A 19,336-nucleotide genomic window follows, 5' to 3' on the forward strand; every position below is an offset into this window, starting at 1 on the left:
TTGTTAGACATGTTTCGCTTTCCACTTCCTCTCTTTGTCTGCTTTCCCGCCTTTTTTCTTTGCACACCTGTGGCTCATCACTTAATCACTCCCTGTGTATTTAAGCCTGTGTTGTTCCCTGTCTCTTTGTTGGTTCCTCTGTTTTCATCCGTGTGTCTCTTGTGCTCCTGTGCCTGTTCCCCAGTCCTTGTGTGTTCCCTGTGTTCCTCAGTTGTTCCTAGTGGCTTTCTGGTTTGTCGTTAGTTTTTGTATTCTTTGGTATTTTCCTTTGCCTGCCTTTTTGTGTCTGCATCTGGGTCCTTACCATTTTGCTGTTGTGACAAAAACACAATCTTTTTTTTATGTGCTTAAACACCAAATCCACCAGACAATAAGCACAGCATTGTCACAACATAAAATTGAAAATGTACGTTAAGAAACATGATGTTTTAATGTTTCCATGGTTCGCAGAAATGTACATTGCCTAAATGTATTCTTGCGATTGAGTTTGCCATGCAAGCAGTTACGTAGATCACAGTGTTGCAATGATGACAACAAATTAAAGTCAAAAACAAAATAACATACAAGAAACCCAAGTATCAAGAATGTAAGATACACTGTGTAAAGATATAACATCAAAGACAGAGAGAATTTACTGTTCCCCAAGCCCCTCCCCACATGCTTACTGTTGCTACAGCAGTCACAGCCCACCTGCCAGGATATAATGTAAGCAATTAATGTTAATTAATGCCTTCAAAAGGCCTGCCGCAGTTTGACTCACCAGTAGATATTTTTATAAGAACACCTGGGGACATTTCCTGTGGTTTCTGTGGCAACCAAAACTGACTATTTTTCACAGGAAGTTGGACCATCTCCATCTGGGTTTGTGGCGACCAAAACAGGTATTTTAAGCCAAACCATGATGTTTCCCTAACCCTCACCAAGTGCTTCTTTGTGCTTAAACCTAACCAGAACATAAGCGCACACACAGCAATGATTTTCCAAAGATTTAATCACCTGGTTTAGTATCGGGTAAGGTTACTGGTACTGATCTAACTCAGCAACCCTCATCAGCCCCCCACAGAAGATGAGAACATTTTGTGCTGTACTTAACAATAAAACCTCACTAAAAGCCCTCTGAGCATTGCTTCAATCCTTTCATCTCTACACAGTCTCACACGCAGCATGCGGCACCCTGCAGCTTCATCTGACCATGAGCTGTGGGCTCCATGGTGATTACAGCCACCTCCTCTGAGAGATCACTCAGTAGCGGGCAGAGAAAGGCTGATCCATCCGCTCTCAGTGAGGAAGGTAAAGTCAGATGTTACCAAGGCTGAATGTCCACTTAGAGCAAATCACAGAGCCGGTCAGACTGATAGAGGTGAAACCCAATCACCTGCGTGCCTTCGATTGATAGTAACGGATGGTGTCAGCGCAGAGTGTGTGAGGTGCTCAGGATTGTCTAGCACTTATGCTTTGGTGTCTACGGACAGAAACACACTGATGTGTACAGCAAAGAGCTCTGAAAATAGTTCTGCTACTTTTTCTCTGTCTGACACTGACACACAAACACAAACACTGTATTTGACGTTCATCTCGAGCTGTGACAAAAGCCACTGAAGTGTGAAAAATGGCTCAAGCCCAGACTTGTCCTCCATCTATCCATCTACGCCCTGTGCTTTCTCTGAACCTTCTCATCTATTTACGAGACCTTACAGGTTGAAGTATGCTTCTGCATGTATGTAGTAGATGTGTTTGTGTTTGTGTATGTTTGTAGTAGATGTGTTTGTGTATGTGTGTAGTAGATGTGTTTGTGTATGTGTGTAGTAGATGTGTTTGTGTATGTGTGTAGTAGATGTGTTTGTGTATAGTAGATGTGTTTGTGTATGTGTGTAGTAGATGTGTTTGTGTATGTATGTAGTACATGTGTTTGTGTATGCATGTAGTAGATGTGTTTGTGTATGCATGTAGTAGATGTGTTTGTGTATGTATGTAGTAGATGTGTTTGTGTATGTATGTAGTAGATGTGTTTGTGTATGTATGTAGTAGATGTGTTTGTGTATGCATGTAGTAGTCGGTCTAACTACAGTATACTTTCTTTGCCTTCAAGGAAATAAATTACAACGGTAAACTAAGACATCCACTGAAACTGGGTCACCGCTCTACCTTTGCATTATCTTTGTCTTACAGACAATGCAGTGGATGTGGGGTTTTTTATCTTCTTCTTTTGCCAGTTTGTCCTCTGAACTTCTGTACTTTATTCAAAAGCCAAGCAGCCTTTATTTCAGAGTGGAACATTGTGTCAGCTTTGGTTTCTGTATTTGTGTGTCAATGTAGGAGCGTATGTGTGTGTGTGTGTCTGTGTGTGAATTTAATAAACTTGTGCACTGTGCGTTCAGAACATGCTGTTGAATACTGTTGAAATACATTTTGTGAGTCAAATTTCGTGAGTCAAGCATAATTCAAATAGTAAACAAATTAAAACTTATTGAATGCTGAAATTACTATTCAAATATGTATGGTTTTTTTTGTATTTTTGTTCGGTGGAACAAAAGTAATGCTGGACATGGGTTTTGATTGACATTAGCCAGGCTTACAACGTGGAGGGTGGGTCAACCGTTACAATATCAGAAGCGATGCCTTCCTCCTCCTCACCATGCAGCTCACCAGTGTCTAAACCTAATTATTACTTAGCAAGAAAGCTTTAATTTCAATTTAAAGTCAGTAATGTGTGAATGCTCTCTACTGGACAAAGTATAACAACCACATGCTGATGGTGGCACTGGCAATGCATAAGCCTGCGTACAGAAGTTTATAAGTTAATCTTGAACGTGTTGTGTGTCCAAATTGCACCAAATTCAGCCCTGCACTACTTGGGTCCTCAAACAGACAGACTGGCAGAGATTCCTTGCTTTATCAATAGATGAGAATCTGCACACATGCACCTTTATATGCAGCATGCTGGTGCGGATGTACGTCCACCGTCTGCCATCAGTTTATTCAAACATAGCCAACAGAACAAACGCTGAGTCAGCGCTGGAAGGGCACTTTGCAGAGTGTCTTAGCAGCGTGTTTTCGATGTTGAAGCGAGGTGGTCCAGTGTCAACACAAGCAAATTGTGAGAGGCAAGAGCCTTTCATTTCTCTTTTACTCTGTAAACACAACATAGTTCAGGGCTGTGCCTCAAAATGATGAGGTCCTGCACGTCATCACAGAAACATAAATAATAGAAATTGTAGCTTCATTAAAAAATAAACAGCAGGCTCATGTAGACTGTCAATTTACCTGTGTAGAGAGATAAGCTGTAGCATTTACTGCATCTACCATATGGTACCCTGTGAGATTCTGGACCACTGCTCATGCTATGGAGTCATGTTTTTATAAACGAGGTCTGTGTTTTATTTATATCATAAATGGCTTCATACCATTCCACTGATTGATAGTTGGTAGAAAAGAAACCACATCCCAACAAAGGCAATGAAGTGAAGAAAAACACTGCTAGCTAGTAAACATAGACGTAAAAACCATGATTTAAAAATGTTAATTAAAACATGCCACAGCATTTAAATATTTAAACTCTGCAATTGTTTCACGAGAAAGGATTCATTCATTTAATACTAGTGCTATTTAATCATAAAAAATAAAGTGATCTTGATCTCAATTTTATCCACTGTTGTACCTTCTTGCTGCAGTATACTGCTGCTTTCAGCAAGCAGTTGTCAAATGGTGTGAGTGTTTTTGCCCCATTATAATTGTATTATCATCCCTCCACAAAATAAATCACTTCAGGATGCAGACAGGTGCACAGCTAGGATCGACACTACACTTCTCCAGCTCTTAGCTGCTCTCCTCTCCCTTTTTTCCTTTTCCCCATGCCAGATTAATCTCTCCGTGCAGCTCTGTTGAAAAGCGTCCCAGTTTGGGTGACGCACAGCCGGAGTGCTATAAATGACTACGATCCCACGGCATAAACCGTGGAGCAGCCATACCATGAACAATAGGGGTCTTAGAAGGATTCATTTAGAAAAGGGTTGGTGGAAAGACAGGTAGTCAGACAGATGGTTAGAAGGAGACAATGGACAAACGTACAGCGGTTAGCCTGTTCTGTGAAGCAAGGCTGTTGTGAAGCCTTTTGTTGTTTCTGTATAACAAGCAGCAGACAATCTATGTTGGCTTGTTAGCAGGCCTTCACATCTAAAACAGGCTAACCGTTCTGTTGAAACATCAGGTAACTGTCATTGTGCACCAGGGCACATCTGGTATGATATGAATGGAACAGTACTGACATCTTTGTATCTGCCTAAGTGTCCCACTGCAGTGTAAAGTGATGGAAGAGACGTTTATCATACTAGTGCTCCTGATTCAAGTCATGCTTTGACTCATCTATCAGCTCCTTCATTGGCACAACTATGAGTGCATTATTTTGCTTATAAAATAGGCACTGCCCCCCTTATTTTGGCCCCCTTACTCGGACCACACCCATCCTCGAACTCAGCCTTCATTTTGATCTTAACTAATCAAATGTGACGTTTTCATGACTTGTATCTTGGGCGGTTGTGACGCTATCACATTAACAAAACTAACGTCTGTGGTGGTTCATGCTACAAAAGGTGTCTCACCACATTTTGCAATGATGACTCACACATACACAGACTCTCTCACATACACACACACACACACTCACAAATTGAAAACATAAACAGTTGAAACTGTTGTGGCTGGTAAAAATGAAAACCTTCCTACATTTTTCCTGTCTTGCTAACTTACACAGCTTGTACAGTTGACATGAGCTGTGATTTAGAGCAGTTATTTGGCTGTTGATCAGCTGTGATGTGTTGACATGTCCCCAATAAATAACTTTAACAGACAGCACCCGGTCATAAAGGCATGGTACCAACTTCACACTGAACTTCTCATGCTCAGTATGATCCCTGGACTTCATCAAGGACTCATACAGGGCACAACTGAAAAAATTGGGGTCCGCCTGCTATTCCGACATGTCTCTATTTAGACATGCCGCTATTCCAACATGTCTCCGACAATGACAAAAAACAATGTCGAAATAGTGGGACGCTTGAAATATAACTTTAATGCCGCTATTCCGACAATTAGAGGTCACTGTCTAAATAGCGGCATGTCAGAATAGCAGCATGTAACCGAAAAAATTAATGTACACTAATTCATACAGGGTTTTGTCAGATAGCAATGTGGAACAATTGGAAAGTGATTCAACAAGTTGATATGTATGCATGGACAATAGAAACTGGACCCATATACACATATTTACATTTACACATATCACTGCTCTGGAGAAGATACCGACAGTGTGTTTGGTCTCATATATAAATAACAAGTACAAAAATGTCAATAAACCAACAGCATCTGACATCTGAGAACTAGACAGACTCTTCCACTCCCTTGGATTTAAGTCTTCAATTTTTAACCCGTTGCCTCTGCAGACGGGCCCAGAACTCAGCTGAATCCCCAAGACACACAGAAGGTGCTGAAGACCGGCATCCAGCCAACTCGGAGAGAAAAAGCTCTTAATTCAATAAACTCTGTATACAGCTACGTCTCCATCACACCCAGCTTAGTGATGTTATCACCCTGCTGCCTGCTGAGAGAGAGAGACAGATCCAGAGAGCCGCTATCTGTGATCGGTCACATCGACAATGCACGAGAGCTGAATGGAGCTCCATGCGAGAATTGTCTGACGATCCGCTGCCCCTCCCCTTCAAGAGCATCTTCTCCCCTAGCCATCTGAACCACAAGGTGAAACTATACTTTTTCCTGTGACTGAGGGTGATGCTATAGATTAATAAGACTGACTAAGAATTATTAGGTTACAAGTTGCATCTCCCAACAAAATCAATGACATTGAATTGCACAAGGTATTTCCCCTGAGCTTCTTGACAATCTTTCGGCTGCTAAACGGTGGAGTCACTGAATTTTCACAGGTTAGGGTCTAAGTTGTCATTCACTTAGTGGTTTCCTGTGTTTCATTAAGTTAATACATCTTAATACAAGTGTATCTGGTATACAGTGGCCTTTGGTCATTCATTAATTGTTGATGAATTTAATGCAAGTTAGTCTGTTACTTTGCTAAACTTTATGCTCATTATATCTGCCAGTCCGTATCAGAATTAGATGGAGAATTGGAGGTAAAGTGACTAAAATTAGGAAATGCAGAAAATGGTCTGGCTGAATAATGATAAAATTAAAAGATCGCTCCACTAATTTTGCGTTCCACTTTCAAAACATACTTGGACCTTCTGTGAAGAGATGTCTTGTTAATGTCCATATTTATACCAGAAATTAATGTAATGATGTATTTATACATTGATGAGCCATATTCATTCTTCGTCCTCCCACCAGTTCTCGTAGCACAGAGGCACATTCAAGATATAATGTTACGTAAACCATGTTATATCACATCATTGCTGAGGAAGAAACATGTTGAAAAGTGTCTGAAATCCAACGGACCGAATTCTAGCATGAAGACACATTTCCTGTGTCCAACATCTACCTTACTGATCCTATCTTTTGTTGACACTTAGGTGTAATTACCAACCAAGTAACCTATCTAAAATGTCTTTGAAATTACCCTCAAACATTATTTGATCATAATATTCTGGGATTTTCCAATAAGCAAATAATGAAGAGCTGATTATGTCTTCAAAATACGTTGAAGTTAAATGTCATTTTTTTAAATATTTTGAGACAACAATACATTAATAAGTGAAAAACGATGAGATAAAATGTCATGTCAATGTCAGAAACCAGTGTGAAGTTTCCTGGAAAGAAATTTGCAGCTATTACAACTGCTTATTGGAAAATAGCAGAATATTTTTATTAAACGGGGTCATTTTCAGTAAATTTAGAGGTCAATTTTGTGGTAATTTGTGGTCATTTCAAAGAAATTATTAGTATACATTATTTGGCAACCACCTACATAACATGAAATTTGCAGACATGTAAAATGTTACCCATATTTTTCAGAATTGTGCAGTAGCTGGAGACAGGCTCACACAGTAATTGTAATTAACATGTAAGTTAACAGATTAAATCCACTACATGTGAATTTAGTAGGGATGGGACGCTTTGGGACGCCTCATTAATCTCACGCAGTGTATGAATTCAGTATAGAGAGCTGTTTCAAATCGTTAAAGGATCAAATTTCACTAATTTTGTATTTGTCCAGCGGGAATATCTTTTCAGTCCCCGTGGAGCCATTTCCTGTTTCCCTAAATTGTAATCAACATGTACTTGTGTTCATTTTACAGCTGATTGATTTTGCTTCTCACAATTGACAGAGGCTGTATTATGAAAACCACTGTGTGTGAGATATTGTTGTTGGCTCCCATGCAGCTGTTACTGATGTCTAAGAGCTTGCTCTAATAGAGAAGCATATTAAACAGAGGGAAGGCATTGTCGACACACACATAATTGAACAAACACACAACTGCACACACACTAGAAACACCCCACACACACACACATATATTAATTATGCGAACTTATAAACACCTTATGCAGACACAAATAATACCCCCCTCCATCTCAGTCACAGGAATATATTAATAAGCATAGGTGTTTGTGTTTCTGTGGGAATGGCAGTGCAATTTTCGTGTGGCATGCTGATGATGCTACATCAGCGTCTGAGTCCTATTGTCACTCAGATGGTGTTATGACCTCCGTCGCTGTGCCCCGATGGAAATTCGCCCTTAATTAGAACAGCAACACATTGGCACAGCAGGCAGGGCAGCAGGGGTGTGTGTGTGTGTGTGTGTGTGTGTGTGTGTGTGTGTGTGTGTGTGTGTGTGTGTGTGTGTGTGTTTGAAAAAAAAGTTCCTCTATCACAAAGAAATTGAATGACTTGAATGACAGAGGAGCATTTTCTCAACATTTCTATCCACCTACAGAAACATTCATATTTATTAGTACATCTATTTATCAAAAGAGCACAATCATGTGAAGGTAGAAATTTCTGTCCTGCTCATTATATCTGTTTTTATATTTGTTGTTAACGGAGATGCAAATGTTGTTTTCCCCTCTCCTGGCTTAGCTCATCCTTCAATACTTTCATGTAACTCTGTAATAGATGTAGAAGTTATGACCCCTACCCCGCTCTCTGCTAGCAAGCTCTTTGTTCGCTGTCCTCTATGCAAACTTCCCCACTGCATCATTTACTCTGGTAATCCTTTAAATCCTTTGTTTATCCACAGTTATCTTCAAGCTAAGTTTTAGCTGCTGCTGTGCCTTTGTACTTCCCAGAGGTCACTTGTCAATCAAAGCGGTGCTTTGTTTTCTTTTTTTAATCAGTCGAGGGTGGCTACAGACGCTCATAATAACTACCCTGTTTTTCCTCTGTTGTGAATGTAAACATCCTGATTGCCAGTGGCTTTTGTCAACTACAAAGCTTCTATTTCTCTGTGTGTGTAGTCAGAGATATGGAGCCACAAGTGGGCTTTTACATGAAAATCGTGCATTTACTTTAACCCTTATCACAGGTCTTTAGTGGGGGTCTCCATTACATCTTGTCTAATTCATTCGTTTCTTGGGATGAAGCATTCAGCTTCCTGCTTTTCTTCAAAATATTATAATACAGATACACTGACAAAAAGTATATATCAGCTGTCCAACAATGTCCAACAGTCACAATAACATGATGGTGAAGCACCTGGATGCTCAGGTTTAGTGTATTTTATTTGATCTTGGGGAGTTTTGATGAAAGCAGCTCTAGAAATGAAGATGCACCTGAGGCCACTGATTGTCAGGAATTTGTTTTTGTGCCACTTCGCTTTTAAATCAATTTGTTTAAAGCGAAACTAAAGTATGACAATGAGGAAGCTAGCTCAGACGATACGAGCTCTTAAAGGATAAGTTTACCCATTAATGAAAATGTAGAATAATAGTTAATATTTAAACAACACCATCTTTACAATGGGTAAAGCATGCATATTGAAAGCCACAAAGAAAATACAATTAACTGCCGAATGTTTTTGAAACATCAGTAGCTTCTTGAAAAGGATGTTAACAGGAATAAAGAACTTAATTTTTGAACGTCATTTGAGTCGCAGTGAAGACCGGAGTCAGAATTGATTCTTCGAAGTCAATAAGGTCAAATGGATGTAAACATTTATCGTATAATCCTTTTTATTTTTGTCTCCATAAACCAAAATACTTTGATGTGTAGGAGTATCCATATATGCATATGTAAAAGATACCTGTAGGTGTGTGTAGAAAGGTGAATGTATCTATTTGTATGTGTGAGTACAGTTTTCATGCACTCCTTGTTGTGATAAGAATGCTTTAACTACAACACGATTCCTTTTGTTTGTTTGTTTGTTTGTTTGTTTGTATGTTTGTTGTTTGTTTTCATCTGTTTTTTTCCTCTTTCTTAAAATATACTGTGTTCAGTTTTTGTAGATGTACTGAGACGTACCCCTTTGATCTGCTGTAATAAATAAAACATGCTGCAATAATGTTTTGCTGTGAAGCTTCAGGAATGTTTTATCGACTACGAAACTTCACGCTACTTTTCATCAGCATGAGGGTGAGTAGATCATGACTGAATTTTCATTTTTGGTTGAACTGACCCTTTATGTGACAATGGTCAAAATACCATCCAAGTTGGAGCGGTGGTGGGGGAACCTCATGTGGTTATGTCAGCAGCTTCGTCCTAACTGCTATAAATATGCAAGTAGTTTTTCTGGCCAAATTGAAATTTAGGAAGCCAGAAGAGAAGCGACAACCTTTCCTGGAAAACCTTGGCATTCAGCCGTTGGGGCCGGAGGAAAGGAAAGAGGTTGCATGACTTCCAAAAGCTGATGAATGCGCTAAAACTCTCTTTTTGCACACATACATTAACATTAAAGATGTTGGTGTGAGGGGACTGCACATGTAATTTTGGACACTGTCTTCATTATATTCTGGGTTCTTTAGGTAGCAGACTAAATTGGGCTTCAGACAGAGAGAGAGAGAGTGTGCCTGCCTAAGAAATTGGCTCGGCACACAATATATTAAGCATATTAAATTCTCCATCTCTACCTTTCTATCTCTCTCGGGATTCATTCAACGTGAGTGAGATGCGCCTACAGGGAGATGAAAGCAGAGGAAGTGCTTTGTAAATGAATAACCTCTACACTCCTCACTTCAGCCATTATTCATGGGCAGTGTGTGTGTGTGTGTGTGTGTTTGTCTGTGTGTGTGTGTGAGGGAGCGATAATTGGCGTGAGTGTTTTTGCGTGAAAGTAACAGAAGTACGAGTAAACAAAAAGTGTGAGAAGAAAACAAAAGGCGCGAAGAAAAAAGCCAACACTTCTCTGCCGCTGCAGATTTCTAATGTGTGTGTCGACACGAGGGCTGATGGTCCCCAAGAGTCTGCTACACATTAGACCCAGGCAATCGCACACCATCAGGCCTCTGCCCATTAACCGCCTGAATACTAATTAGGTCTATGCCTGTGCACACACTCGCACAGGCACATACACACCGACACACAGTCGAACATCTACCAATGTGAACCAGCTCACTTGGTTACAGCTGGAACATACAACACAACCACAGGGGATAATGTCCAACTGGACGGTCAGGTTTGAGATTTCTGTGGCTCTTCTGCGCTTCGGTTTGGTCGCTTCAATTTGGCTTTGTGCGGTGCAATTGTATGGTGATCAGACTGGCAGGATGCTGTGTTTTCTTTTCAAAATGGCAGTGGCCGAGGAATCACTGTTGCTCCGTGAAGCGAGGAAAATACCACACAGCCGCAGATTTAATGAGTATTCATCAGCACTGTTCTTTCCACTCTGACCTCAGTGGATGTTACATAATGTCGACATTTTAAGTTACAGTATAGATCATTTCTTGAAGTGCTCGCCTTCCTGACACTACTCACCACCCAACTAATGGCTCCCAGTGTTGTCAATTGAATCTATCTCACTGCAAAGCGTCCAACTCAGCTCTCTGTGGTTCACGCCACATGGGTCCAGCGGATAACAGTTGTTAAAAGATTGATGGCTCTACGCAGCCAACGACAGGTCCAGCTGGAAGAGCACAATATGACAATATATGCACCTCTATTTTTGGTATGTATGTTTTTTTGTGACTACTGTATCAAGATATATAATACAAGGTAACTATTGCCCATTACCGTGCATATTTTCCTGAATATATACATAACCACCAAACCACCAAAAAAATCTGCACTCGTAACCTAATGTTTTAGGACTAAAGGCTTTCAATGAAGGTACACAAGGGTTTTAAACCTTACTTGATAAACAACACAATTATCTTCAATTACAACAAGGATAAACACTATATGGTGGTAGAGTATATTTTCTAGAAAAATCAATTCAGTAACTGTTTGTGGATTGAAAGGCCAGACAGGTATGTCAGTTTTTGTTTGAGCCAAGTGATTGAAATACTTGACAAATTAAGAAAGTCATTGACCGTCCTTGAAATAATCAAATGGAGGACAAATACAATGTTGGGGGCAGTGATGGAATGTAACTAAGTACATTTACTTTAAGTTTCTAGTTACTTTTCAGACTACATGCTGCATCAGCCAAATGAGTGCATGTTTAAAATAACTTATTTTAACGACAATCAGATAAAAAAGGATTCCAATAATCAGAAGAATGCTGAATATTGGATCTGATAAATGTCCAGGCCGATAATCGATGGACCCATAGTATACAGTTTATGCATACATATTAATGTATGTATAGTTTACTTTTACATGTATTTTTTATATTTAAATATATTTAATATCAGATACTTTAAAACTTTTACTCAAATACTTTTACTCATACTCTGAATGATTGAATTTCACTTTTACCAAAGTAATATTTGTATACTTTTACTTTTACTTTTAAGTCTGAATTTTGGTTACTTTATATAAAACTGGTTGGGGCTAATGCAAAACATTTCTAACAGGATTTCCATAATTCCTGATACCACAAACGTGGCTAAGAAGTGAAGATCAGTGGCTGCAATTGGCTGAGGTGGAGCCAAGTTCAGGGCTACCTGTCACTCAAAGTGGCCACGCCTCTAATAACTTTAAACCATAATATAATTTAAACAAGTGAGTTATATGAGTTTCTCCCGCACGGTTGTAAAGATCCAGAAAATTAGCTATAGAGACCAAAGATGTTTTTGTATCAGGCTGTAAACATGTTTATTTCTGCTGTAAAGTTCTGCACTGGCTTCATTGTTCAGACCTAGAGCACCTGATCAGGCCATACAATATCGTCTCTAACTGGATTTGTGATGAACTGCAATAAACTGGATCTTTCACTTAAATGCCTGCTATGAAGCAAAACCCTCTTCCATTTTATCGTGCATATTCGTACTTGTGATAATTTTGTTCGCAAACGTAATCAGTAACTAACATTAATCTACAGACACAGTGTATCACTGTAACACTGTATAGATTGTACAACAAAATCTTGATGGTAGACAAATGTACATCATCGTGGTATATCGTTATATTACTAGACGTGTTGAAACATTATTCAGTGGCATATTGCCTCAGAGTCACTGGTAGGACGAAGGATGAAAAGTTGTGACTCTAAACAAAAATGACCCTGATGCAATCTACCATTTGTCTTTATCACAGTGTTTTTTTATAATTCTGTGTATGAATTGTGTGTGTGTGTGTGTGTTTGTGTTTCCATGCACGGATGCAGAGAGGGATGGTGAAATGATCCACTCTGTCTCAATGAGTCCAAGCCGGCCACATGGTGGCTGTGCCCGGCAACGGCCATCTGGACTGGCTGGCAGTGGCAGACTAATGGAGCACAGACTGGAGTTTTGGCTGGCAGGGTGAGTCTTCAGTTTGGATAATGACTATAGTGATTAAATGGGGTGTGGATTTTGAACTCGGCTGTGAGAACATCAAGCGATAAGTAGTTTCCATTGCTGGCTGTGTGAGATCTTGGACACTGGAGCACGGATAGCACTGTGAGTGGACGAGAGGCCGGATGATCGTGTTGATGGAGCTCGTAATTAAAGCAAATCTGCTCCTCACATCCAGTTTGGTCGTCCTGCATCACTCCAGCTCGTCTGATAGAGGAGATATACATGAGCCCTGAAGGCGAGCTTTTAAATTCAAATGATAATTTATGTGTGGAAACTGACAAAAGCTGTCCAATTACTCTAGTGAGATCTTTGCTGGCAGCATTATTAGTTGAATGGGAGAAAATCCACCAATGCTAATCAGGGTCATTAATGTGATTATTGATCCAAACAACACAGTCTCCTGATAGGTGATTATAACTGTTTGCTTTTCTTCCGCTCTGATTTCATCCTTGAAGTTCTAAAATTAGCCATCGGGGAGTTTAAATGTTGATGCCTTCTTTCAAGGGCTTCCAAGACAGCAAAAGCAATAATATTTTAAAATAGAATATGTGCCAAACAGGAATTTTTAGTTTTCTCCAGCTTAGGCTTGTTGCCGCTGTGTAGGGTGGTACGGGAAGGATTCAGCAGGTCGCATTTGAGGAAGGCAGGAGAAACAGCAAGCTCAACAAAAACAGGGTCCCGATTCCCCTCCAGCATTGCAGAGGTCTCTGTGGGAGGCCTCTCTCGCTCTTATCTTTTCTCTCCCTCGCTATTTATCTCCCTCCTTGGGCTTCTTTGATTTACTGGTTGGTCCTTGATCATTTGTGGCCTCCATATTTCTTTTCCTTTAACATACACATGCTCACTTTCAGTACACACAGGCATACCCACAAACACATCAACAGTAGATTTTCCCTGTTAGTTATTTCAGATGACATGTGAATCAGACATACAGTAGTACTACTGCCCTCAAATACTAGAATACAAGTGTAACAATTAGAGCATTATATTAGCCAAATCACAGATATACTGACAAACTGTGTCAGCTAATAAGTAAATTCAACTGCAGTGCAGAAATCTCAAATATATATTGGTAGCATTTTAGAAAAAGTACCATTTCATAGTTTGCTAGCCTTGATTTCATTGACATATTTTTTTATGCGCATTTTCATTTGAATTCACTTCAAAGCTTTATTTTAGACTCTGGGGATTGAAGTATCTCATTAGAAAATGGTTGATGGAAACGGCAAAATCTGAAAAACTTGCAAACAAGTTTTTATTCTCACCATTACGTTATCTTGTTGTGATCTCTTCTTCCTCAATGGTAAAAGGGTTTTCCAACTGGAGAATTATTGATATACCATAGTATCTTGGTCTCATTTATTTAATAATGTTAAATTTAAGTTGCTTTCACACCTGAAAGTACAAACCAAGGTCTAATCCAAAATTCATGTTTTTGTTTCAGTGTGGATACAAGAGAGAACAATGCCACCTGAAGATAAAGAGATGACAGCAGCAGGATACAAAGGTGCATGATGTGGTGAGAAGTAGCAGCGCGTCAACGGATGAGAAGGACAAATTTCCCTTTTGTGATGACCTGGATAGCAATCTGGGCACTCGCCCAACAAGCTTCAACTTTAAATGCATCTCCTGATGCTCCTGGTGCTACAGAAAACACTTTGGAAAGTGGTGAGTAGGCGATTGTTTTTTCACAACTTCCTGTATTTGGTCCGAAAGTCTAAAAATAAGTCTAATAATGTTTTCACAGTAGAAACAAACCAAACCATGCGTCAGTTTGATCCGGATTGAGACCACCTCTTTCAGTCAGACCAAGGTTTGGCTGTTTGGTGTGGACTGTGGTCCGGTGGAGGTTTCGGATCAGATCAAACTGAAAAGTCTGAATCCAAAGGTAGGTGTAAAAGTACCGTTAAGGGACCTTTACCAAAACATGTCCGAATGTTATGCATTATGTTATATTTCATAACAAACATTGACGAAGGTATCATCACAGTGATTTAAAATTTCCTGGTCAACTATTTTCAGGAAGTTGCTCATTAACATCACAGCCTTGGCACAGAAACAGCTCAGGTTTGAGCATGAAAAAAAGTTGAGGCATCTGAGGTCCCCCTGGCACGTTTTCTGTGGCTCACCTCCCTGTGTACCCCTCTGCTATGCAAATAGCTGCTGAGCAGATGACCTTTTTAACTGGAAGTAACAGGCATGAATATGGAAATGTGTGTATGTGGTGACTTTGGCCAACAAGCAGGAGTGCATAATTGTACTATCATCCACCCACAAAGCCTGAAATTTTGGGAGTGTGACCTCCACTGTGATCGTTCTGCCTAGAGAGAGAGCGAGAGACTTGCAGACCGTGTATGTGTGTGGTGGCCATGGACTTATCACATCTCAGTGCAACAGGGGGAGACTAAAGAGGATTGTTATGCTATGCCCTTGAGTGTGCCTCTGTGCCTGCTTGTGTGCACAGTATGTGCATGTATTTGTGCTGGCACCTTTTGTAAGTTTCCATCTGTATGTGTGCATATCTGGGTCCTTGTGCATCTGTGAGTGTCACTTTACCTTTATGCACCTCTGCCTCCATCTGTTTTTGCATATGTCCGTGCTGCATACCTCTGCATACGAACCTGCACATCTTCAATGTATGATCAGAGGCCACCACAGGAGTGTGCACATTGTGGAAGGAATTTGCTTTAAATTGATTAATTTAAATTATGCAGGAAACTTTAATGAAAACATAAAGAGGATAGATGTCTTTGTGGCTGTATAAAAAACTATCATAGCATAAATAATATATGATGGAGCCCTCTGTGGGTCATGGCGAATATATTTGTAGGACTTCTTGTTTTGCATTCCCTTGTGATACTTTTTTCCCTTCCGTTCTTTCTGAGCCACACCGACATCTTCAGCCTCTCCGCCGCTCTACTGCTGCTCTTCTGTCGCTGCTCCTCCACCCAGCCTGTATGCTCTACCCAACGAGCCCAGAGACACTGCAGCTGCGAAAGGCCGAAGTGGTCTGTTTGTTGACCAGCGAGGCAGTGGCTCACAGTCCACTTCATCAACCCCCCACCGCTGGCATTTTGTTTATACAAACCAACCACAAGACAACCACAAGCACAACTCATTTACAATGTACAACCACTGGATAACCCTAACCCTAACCCTAACACAGTCAGCTACGGTGGAACACAAAAGTATTGCGAGGTAATACAAAAGTAGTCTGTTTGACATTGGAACTAGAATCATTAACACACACAAAGCACATTAAGTATTTAGTTGTAGGTATTGCGCTGGGCTTAGTGTATAAATAGGTGTGAATGTGAAACTATTTAGCCAAACGTTGTTGGACATGCTCGAAACCAGCACTACTATTGTCGACTATGGTTCATCTGTGAAAATGCTTCATACAGTATGTGTGTATCCAGTTTGCTTGGGCGTTGTGTCCTCCTTCATGTCTGCGTGTCCCTCATCACAGACACCCCACTATTTCAGTCATGTCTTCATTCGTCCCTTTCATTCTCACAGGGGTGAAGCCAACACTAAGAGCTGCATACTGAGAGCCAGAGGTCTTTTGGCAAGTGCTGCGAGTAAATGGGACTGATTTACAATGAAGCGGCACAGAAGAGATAGACAGACAGATGGGAGTCAGATACAGAGAGAGGGAAAAAGAGAGTGTCAAGCCAGAGACAGAGCACAGCATAACCACAAAGTCCCGTCCAAGGCTGGATGGATGTGACTTTGAAGTCTCAACAGGGTGACCACTGCTGTCGTCTCTGTGTTCGTTTGGGATGATGGGAAAGGATTCTGCATCTCTTTTGGTGCTAGGGATCAAATTTGCATAGGAGGGGAATAAACCAATGAATATTTTAAAACAGCGAGTCCACTGACAACACAAACACTGACTGACAGCCGTGCAGAAAAACAAACAGGATAAATAAGCACACATTTACTGTACACTGTATTCTCTCACTGACATGCAACTGCTCACTCCTGTCACTTATTTCATCAGCCACTGCAAACTTCCTCCATGTCGGCTCTCATTTCTCTGCTGTGTTTTTAAAACCAGGTCAAATAATGATGACGATCCTCAACACTTCACTATTATTCATTATTGCTGCTGAGCCTATATATTTGTTAACAGTGGCAAATTTTAGAGACATTTTCTAGCTGATCATTGATTTTGAATTGTTAAATGTTTGCTGTTGCCAGCACATTTTATTTGCTTTAGCTGGCTAGCTGAATAGGCTAATGTTAGCTCCATCGGTTGGTTAAAACACTTTCTGGCGGACTTTTTGATGGTTCCAGCTGATTTGTTTTTAAAATGTATATAGGGAGCTCTCTATCAAGACAAAGCAAAAGACATTTGCCAAGTGTTATGTGGAGGGAGGAAAGAGCCACTGCTCAGCTGCTTAGAGCTGGCTAGAGAGGTGGGTTCATAACCTGAACCTCTGGAAAACAAACTGCCGGAGTCACATCGGATTTTGCTCAAATTCGGAGGCATTTACTGATGAGAGGAAAGCTCAGAGATTACTTTAGTTTGTGGGATTAAAATGTGGATTTATCTTTACTCCTGTTCATCAACCTGACTACAGCAGAAATCCACATAAGTGACCTCCATTGTTGGGTTGTAAGCGCTATATCCTAGGCAACTGGACTTGTTTCTGTTTCTTGAAGATGTTTCTGAAGAACTGAAGAAGCCTCTTGGATGAGAGGTGAAACGTTTACAAGAAACTGAAACAAGTCCAGTTGCCTAGGATATTGCATTTAGGATTCCCATGACCTGGATGACTGAGAACCATTGTTGGGTGTATATATACTGTAATGTTGACTGCCGACTGGAGCTGGAGGAGGAATGTACTTTACTTCATGAACAACATTACAAATAGGAGAGGGAAAAGGAGAGAGAGAAGCAGAGTCTCTGGTGAGTGTCTGAATCGGTGTGTGCCGTTCACTCACTAACGTTAGCTTATGGCTGATGTAGAGTAAAGTAATCTGGCTGTTTGGGGCGGATAAACACTGCGTGAGTAACCCGAATAAACCTTAATGATTGCTTGTGTTTAATGAGTCTTCAAACAACCGCCACTGCTGATGAATATCTATCTCTGCCGTGACTAAGGCTAAATGTTCACAGAGGTAACAGAGGTAATGTTTTAATAAAGTTTTATTCATGTTAAGTTTAGTCTCGTTCATCAATTGTCCTATCTAGGGTTGTAGCATTGGGTGAAAAAATGAAACTGTGCCATTACCTTGAGTAAACTTGTGGATTTCTCTGGGTTTGAAAATTGTTGGAAACATTAGAGATAATGTAACTTCACAACTCAACAAGATATATAACAAAGGTCTAGTTGTTTTTAGACATTTTAATGCAGAGTTCAAGATCTCAGCATCGTCAACAGTCGATGTCCATTCATAGATGGCACAGAAATGACCTTTGTTTTTTACGTAACTGTAACCCAACATACATTTAGTTAAATACCGATATGCTAGGTGTTGGCCTTGGAAATAACATGCAGTTACTACTGTAGTTAGCCAGACATTATAATGATTTCAACATTTGTCAGAGCAGATAAACACACCGTTAAAGGGTCTCTGTGCAACTTCTGTGTTGTGCTGGAAGCCGGTTGTTAGTTTATTTCAGCGGACTCCATTTCTAAACTAACATTAGCTACTGTCGCTCTCTGTTGCACGGTCAAGTCACATCCTTTAGACTGTCGTGTAAAATCCAACCCGAGTCCTTCACAAAGACATGCAAAGTCCACCAGCATTAAACAACTTCAACACATTGACCAAAGTTCATGTAGATTGCTACAAATTGTTACATAGAGCCTATTCCCTGCACTTTTCTCTTGTAGTTTAGAAAAGCTAAAAAAAGAAAGCTTCATTGGATACTTTCAATCTCTCTTACACCACTTCAACATGTGAATAAGTTTGACAGAACTAAGGAGCTAGATTACGGTTTCAAAGCGATGACTGAACGGCTGTTTCAGGGCTGGGGTTCAGCAAACATTCATTTCCATAAAATGAGTCATTTTATTAGCCAGTGACTCATCTTACTGTAAATTCAGAAATTAAACAGCTGCATATGAATATATGTATGCATTTATAAACTCCTCTGTATTCACATAAGCATGCACAAGTAAGAAACCAAAAACAAGCAAAACGGCCAAATACAGAAATACACACATACACGTCTGCAGGAAAGCTTTTAGCCTTCTATTACCCCCTTCGCTCTGGAAATGTCAAGACACCATTATGTGCAGCTGCATTGTGGTCTTTGCTCGGCTCACCTTTGGTATTTCTTCTTTTTTGCACCCGAGATGCCAGCAGGTCCAATGTTATGGTAATGTTCATTTTGATAAGCTGGCATTGCGGCTTGATAGACAGGATCTGGAACAATAGGCGCTCTGGCCCCATCACTCTTGGCAGTAGGGCAAGGACACAAAGGAGACATAATGAGCAGAGATAGCATTGTGATGGGAGGCTGCAGATGAGAGAGACTGAAGGT

Source organism: Pagrus pagrus, assembly GCF_965226575.1.
Source record: "Pagrus pagrus genome assembly, chromosome: 2".
Lineage (NCBI taxonomy): Eukaryota > Metazoa > Chordata > Actinopteri > Spariformes > Sparidae > Pagrus > Pagrus pagrus.